Below are 7,445 nucleotides of genomic sequence, written 5' to 3'. Positions count from 1 at the left end.
TTGATAGACATCAAAATTTTCTGGTTCGTAGTAATAGTTGGATTTGTACGTGGACCGGGTTATTGGAGCCAAACAGTCCTCAATTATATTGAGACCAAACGAATCCTGCCCCTCTGCTGCATCTTTTGGCTATTCGAAACGTTGGCAAAATCAGAAAAGTCTATTGATTAGATAACTTATATAATTTTTCTTTCCTTTTTAAAAACTAATAGGATATTCAGTGAATGCACCGAGCAAGACGTTCACCGCCGGTCATACGTTCACCACCTGTAACTCGATCAAGACATCGTTTAACAAATATCGCCGCCGTTGATTTTTCTTTAGAATCGTCATCTAGTCGACCAAGTACTCCAATTCAAATTTCCGATAATCCATCTTTTGAACCCGATTTCACAACTAAGAACCCGGAAGATATTCAAGGACAATTCCAAGATCCTGAACCCCAAACCGTTAAATCAGAATCCTCTAGTGATTCGGATACAACAAATCCAATCATGGAAAGTCTAGAACCTCTAAGTATGGAAGAACGAATGAGAGCTAAGCGCACTGGCCAAGGTCACGCCATTATTAAACCAGAAGTTAATGCTCCAGATTATGAAATTAAAGGACAAATCCTACACATGGTAACTAATCAGTGCCAATATAGTGGTACGCCAAAAGAAGATCCCAACGAACATCTTCGTACCTTTAATAGGATCTGTACACTATTCAAAATCCGAGAAGTAGAAGACGAACAAATCTATCTCATGTTGTTTCCCTGGACTTTAAAGGGAGAAGCCAAAGATTGGTTAGAATCGTTACCTGAAGGGGCGATTGATACATGGGATGTTTTAGTTGAAAAATTTCTTAAACAATTATTTCCGGCATCTAAAGCCGTGAGACTTCAAGGAGAAATTGTTACGTTCACACAAAAGCCAAATGAAACATTATATGAGGCGTGGACAAGATTCGGAAGGATGTTGAGAGGATGTCCTCAACACGGTTTAGACACTTATCAAATAGTACAAATATTCTACCAAGGTGTCAACGTTACTACACGGAAAGACATCGACATAACAGCTGGTGGTTCCATTATGAAGAAAACCGCAACTGAAGCTTACAAAATTATTGATAACACAGCCTCCCACTCTCATGAGTGGCACTAAGAAAAAGATATCGTTAGATCATCTAAAGCGGCTAGAGCCGATTCTAGCCATGACTTTGATTCCGTTTCCGCAAAAATAGATGCTTTCGAAAGACGAATGGAAAAGATGAATAAAGATATTCACGCAATACGAATCAGTTGTGAGCAATGCGGTGGACCACACTTATTGAAAGATTGTCACTTTGAACCAACCATGGAACAACGAGAGAATGTTTCCTACATGAACCAAAGGCCGGGAAATAATTATCAAAATAATTATCAACCGCCAAAGCTAAACTTCAATCGAAATCAAAACATTCTTTACAATCCAAATGGACCAAACAACAACTCGTATAACCAACAAGGTCCGAATAACCAACCAACTCAAAACAACACTTTCAATCAACAAAGACCTAACTTGTATAAACCACCACAACAAACCGAAGAGAAAAAGCCAAATCTAGAAGAAATGATGGTAAAGCTAGTTGAATCTCAAACACAATTTATTACATCTCAAACCCAAACGAATGAGAGGTTTGATCAGTCATTAAGAACTCAACAAGCTTCCATTTTGAATCTAGAAAAACACGTAGGTACTCTTGCTAGCATGATGAGTGAGAGGGAACAAGGAAAGCTACCGAGTAATACTGAAGTAAATCCTCGGAAAGAGAATGTTAATATGGTGTCGACAAATTCTGAAAAACCAGCTCCAGAAGATGGGAAGGTTTTAGATGTGAGTAACAATGAAGAAGTTACACCACCACCACCACCCGAGTATGTAAAGCCAGTGGTGACACCATACAAACCACCCATCCCGTTTCCAAGAAAAGGAGTTGAGTATGAGCAAGTAATAAGTAATAAAGATTGTGATACTTCTGGAAAGAAGAAGAAGAAAAAGAATAAGAAAGTACAAGAAACAAAAGCCGTAGAAGTAAACCCGGTGAAGACAGTTCCACCAAAACCTCCACCTAGGGTAGGTGATCCGGGTGAATTTATTGTTCCTTGTCTACTTAGTGATTGTGTCATGTATGATGCACTAGCAGATTTAGGTGCGAGTGTAAGTGTTATACCTCTTTCCTTATATAAGAGATTAGGAGTAGGTAAGTTAACTCCAACGGATATGAGTGTTCGACTCCTTGATCAAACCATTAAGCACCCAGTTGGAATTGCTGACAACCTACCCGTTCAAGTAGGTAATTTAACCTTTCTAGTCGAATTTATTGTCATTGACATAGAAGAGGACCTAAACATTCCTCTAATTTTAGGTCGACCATTCTTTGCGTCCACCAGGGCGTTATTTGATGTAAGAAATGGTAGAATGACACTTAGTAGTGATGAAAAATCAATCACCTTTATGATTCGAAAGTCTAAATCTCCACCAACCAAAATCGTTGAACCAACAAAAATGATTGGTAATAACCATGTTGTTTTACCAACTCCAACGGCAGTGCTTAACAATAATAAAACGCCTAAGTCTGGGGAAAATGAAGTAACACCTAATGATGACTTGATAATAAAGAACCCCGTTGTTGATACGAAATTAAATGACCCCGTTATTAACAGTTCAATGAAGAAACTTTTTAAACGGGCTATCGATGCTAGAAGTAAGGGGAACTTTAAGTTATGTAACCGGTTAGTATCCAATCTGTCGCCTAAAGAAAAGGCGAAACTAGTTGAATTTTGGGATATTACGGAAGAAGCCGGGCAATGGCTTAAAGAAAAAGTCACAGATAGGCAAGTTGATTATGGACCAAAAGAAATTGACGATGAAGTTAATCACAATTTCGACACCACAGCTACCTAAGTGTGGGGAGATTCAAATGTTCTAAGAAAATGTTATCTAGAGTTAGTTGTTCTGTTCTCGTGTAGTTCCGAGAATGGAATCCGATTGGTCTTTTCCGCTAGCAGACACTAAAGAACTAGTTTTCTCCCCCCATTCTGAATTTTTGTTTTTTTTAGGTTTTATATAAAATTAATATGCTTTTTAAATTTAAGTTTTGTGTTTTTTTTAAAAAACAAAAAAATTTACTTTATTTCATTAAGTTGAAAAAAAAAATGATTTCTAAAATTCGTCGTGAGTTGAAGACTAGGTCGTTGAGCCGAAATTACTTTACCCGAGGGCGGGGCGAAAAATTTTGTTATCATTATTTTTAATTTTATTGATTTAAAGTATGCCAAAAATATTATACTTTATAAATTTTTGAAAAGTGGGGTTATAAACCAAACTTCAAAAATATATATATATATATGTTTGTATTTTATCTTATGTACAAAACAGGGTAAAACAACGCACTTTCAAAGACTGTCATTAAAGTTCAGCAAAAGGTACTAATTTTGATGACAAGACGCAAAACAACAAATATGATATAACAAATGAAGGAATGAACGATGAGGCGCCATCTATCATTCGACGAGCTTTGTAATTACAAACTCGGTATTTTTAATCACTTTTCTACGCTAATCACCCCCATGAATTTAAATTATAGTCTGATTTCATGCAAATGAGGGCATTGCATGATCTTAAGTGTGGGGAAGGGTTATAAATTCTCTCAGGTTTATACTTGGTTTATTTGCCAAATTTTGTGAAAATTTGAAAAATTTTCAATTAAATGAAGTCAAAATCATGTTTATACATATTTATGAACGGTGAAAACTAGGTGATAATACCGAAATTATCGGAAAGGACATAAATTGAGAAACAACCTAAAATGCTTGAATTCATTTAAAATGGAATAAAGGAGAATAAAAAGGCAAAGAAAGAAACTAAGTGTGGGGAGAATGTACCAAGTTATTCAATTAAAAACTATCTATCACATATTTTTGTACAAGATTATTGCAGGTACTTTTGTTTTGGATGATACTAATCAGTTTTACCCGATTTACTATAATACTTTTGAAAGAAAGATGGATCTACACGATGAATCAATTCCATCATTAAAAGGAAGTAAAGTCTTCCAAAAAAGAAACGCGCTTCTTGATTTAGGTCATGAAGTTGTCGTCCAGACCAGCTGTAGGTTGACGAAAAACCTAGAAAAGTCATCACTAAAATCAGCAGGAAATCCACGGACCTCAGCATCAAACAAGGTCGCCAAGTGGTCAGACTTATCCTAACCATGAGAGGGTCTGTCTTGTAAAATGGGGAGGGCACCGTGCAAATTAGCTTGATAAGACTAATGAATCAGATCCCCAGAAAGGATAATCTCCTTAAAGATTAAAAATCAGCTTTTAAGACTGATATTACTCAATCCTAGAGATTGACCTTAAAGATTGAGAATTCAAACTCATGGAATTCAATGATATCTAAACTCGAGCTTGAACGAGAAAATATTTTGATCAAAATTAAAACCGATTTGTTTTCTGAAAATCCATTTTCAATGCGTTCATTACCATTGAACGTAAAATCCTGGGAATTCAACAGAATTCATTAGGTCACCTGAACCAAATCGGGTGTCAACCGTAAGAACGGTGGTTGCATAGCATGGTCGGAGACAGGACCTTGTGCCAGACCGAAAAATCATAGGATGATCTTTACTATTGCTCCTACCAAGGATAGTACTAGCATCCGACACGTAATTAGACCATGAACAAATGCATGTCACGGGACATTGCCTTAACAGTTTCTTGTTCATCGCTTTCCTTTACAACCGGACGGTAGTTTACCGAAAGGTAATATACGGAACAAGTAAACTGGATGTGTGCTTTCCGATACCGGGATAGCAGTGGATTACACGAACCTAAATGTTTTTAGCCAAAATATTGATCCACAAATATATTTTGCAACACCGATGGTGGGTCAAATCAGAAAACTTGTCTAGGGTAAAATCTAGCTTGAATTTTTAAAAGATCAAATGTTTTCATAAAGATCCAATTTCCTAAAGGATCTACATTTTTATAGTCATGTGGGACTGTAAACCGCCTTTCAAATGTGCACTTTGCTTTGGAAACCGAAAGTAAATCGGCTATTTGATTGCAAGTGTCGTTGACCTAAACCCAAGGCAACTGTGGATGACACACCCACCTTTAACCATGGTTCTATTGTTAATATCATTGTTTATACCGCTCTATCAAAATCACTGATGTACAAAGTGTGAAGAATAAAGAAGTGATTCGTGTGATGTATTATATTATTTCAAGACTGTATTGCTTGAGGACAAGCAACGCTCAAGTGTGGGGATATTGATAAGGCTAAAAAGGAACATATATTTCATAGCAAAATCCCCCAAGAAAGACAAGATTTTAGTTGCAATTGTTCCATTTTCGAGTAATATTCGTTTATTTTAAATAAGTGCGAAGACAAAAGGCGAAAACGAAGATTTGAAGACGCAAAGGTCTAAAAAGCTCAAAAGTACAAGATACAATCAAAAAGGTTCAAATTATTGATGAAGAACGTCTAAAAATGACAAGAGTACAAGTTACAAAACGCAAAGTACACGATATAAAATTGTACGAAAGGGCGTTCGAAAATCCGGAACCGAGGCATGAACCAACTTTCAGCGCTCGACGCAACGGTGTAAAAATTACGAGTCAACTATGCACAAGAATAAAATATAATATTTAAATAATTCATAATAAGAATAATATTAAATAATAAAAAGTTGTTAATTGAGCATAGTTCAGGGGTCGTAAATGAAAATTTCAATTCTAATTTCGCTATAAAAGCGATGATTTACGATCAATTTGAGGAGACTTTTTTTCGATCATTTTTTCTATCTTTTTCTTACTTTTCTATATCAAATATCAATATCTATATTTATAATTCTCTATCATAATGTTAATGTAATCAGATATAACAATAATCTTAATTTTAATTTTAAATTATGATAATAATAAGATTTATGATAGAGATCGTTTGAGTGTGTAAGTCGAAATTCTGTCCGTGTAACGCTACGCTATTTTTAATCATTGTAAGTTATGTTCAACCTTTTTACATTAATGTCTCGTAGCTAAGTCGTTATTATGCTTATTTAAAATGAAGTACTCATGATGTTGGGCTAATTACTAAAATTGGGTTATTGAACTTTGGACCATAATTAAGGTTTGGGCAAAAGACCGACACTTGTGGAAATTGGATTATTGACTATTAATAGATGGGGGGTATTGTCTAATTGAGTGACAACTCATTGGAGTCTGTCAAACCTATCTTCAAATTAATTAACCTAATAATTAATAATGATTATGGTTGTCCTATTTAGTGACGTTCATATGGAATCTGTTATAATCATTTAATTAATCAATTGGGTTGGGTAATTGATTATTCATTCTGATCAAGTGGATGAATTAATATTCATAAACTAATTAAAACAGGGGTGGATTACATACATTGATAACTGGTGTAATTGTTGACAGAAGTGATAACTGCGTCACAGTTTAAATCCTTAATCAGTTGGAATATTTGACTTCGGGTATAAGGGTAATTTGACGAGGATACTCGCACTTTATATTTATGACCGATGGACTATTATGGACAAAAACCAGATAGACGTATCAAATAAACCAGGACAAAGGACAATTAACCCATGGTAATAAATTAAAATCAACACGTCAAACATCATGATTACGGAAGTTTAAATAAGCATAATTCTTTTATTATATTTCTCATCGTATCTTTATTTACTGTCATTTTATTACTCGCAATTTTATTTACTGTCATTTTATTTATTGTCATTATTTTACGCACTTTAATTATCGTCATTTATCTTTGCGCTTAAAATATAGAATCGACAAACCGGTCATTAAACGGTAAAACCCCCCTTTTATAATAATATTACTACTTATATAATTATATATATTTTGTATAAATATAGTTGTTAAAAATATAGTAAGTATCACCAGCTCCCTGTGGAACGAACCGGACTTACTAAAAACTACACTACTCTACGATTAGGTACACTGCCTATAGTGTTGTAGCAAGATTTAGGTATATCCCACTCTATAAATAATTAAAACTTGTGTCATATTTTGTAGTATTTTGTATTAAAAATAATACTATTTCGTACCCTCACGCTACATCATCAGTTATCGCTTACGCCTCCCGACAACTGAAGATTCACTAGCGAAATTACACTACGCACGATTTTGAGCTTGGAGCCGTTGTCTTTGCATTAAAACTGTGGAGACACTATCTTTATGGAACAAAGAGCACTATTTTCACCGATCAAAAAGCCTCCAACACATCTTCGATCAGAAGGAACTGAATATGAGACAGCATCGATGGATCGAAACGCTGAACGACTATGATTGTGAACTTCGTTATCACCCTGGAAAGGCCAATGTTGTTGCTGACGCTTTGAGCTGCAAGGAGAGGATGGCACCTCTTCGTGTT

General features: G+C 35.2%; 1 non-coding gene across 1 annotated transcript; it reads right to left on the bottom strand.

The window, feature by feature from the left end:
- Positions 1-878: 878 nt before the first annotated feature.
- On the bottom strand, positions 879-985 carry LOC139895282 (small nucleolar RNA R71). Its single transcript, XR_011775741.1, has one exon. It is a non-coding gene; the product is annotated as a small nucleolar RNA R71 (small nucleolar RNA).
- Between the last annotated feature and the right edge of the window lie 6,460 nt (positions 986-7,445).

This window comes from Rutidosis leptorrhynchoides, chromosome 2 (genome assembly GCF_046630445.1).
Source record: "Rutidosis leptorrhynchoides isolate AG116_Rl617_1_P2 chromosome 2, CSIRO_AGI_Rlap_v1, whole genome shotgun sequence".
In the NCBI taxonomy this organism is placed as follows: domain Eukaryota; kingdom Viridiplantae; phylum Streptophyta; class Magnoliopsida; order Asterales; family Asteraceae; genus Rutidosis; species Rutidosis leptorrhynchoides.
This window is presented reverse-complemented; position numbering and strand designations above follow the sequence as displayed.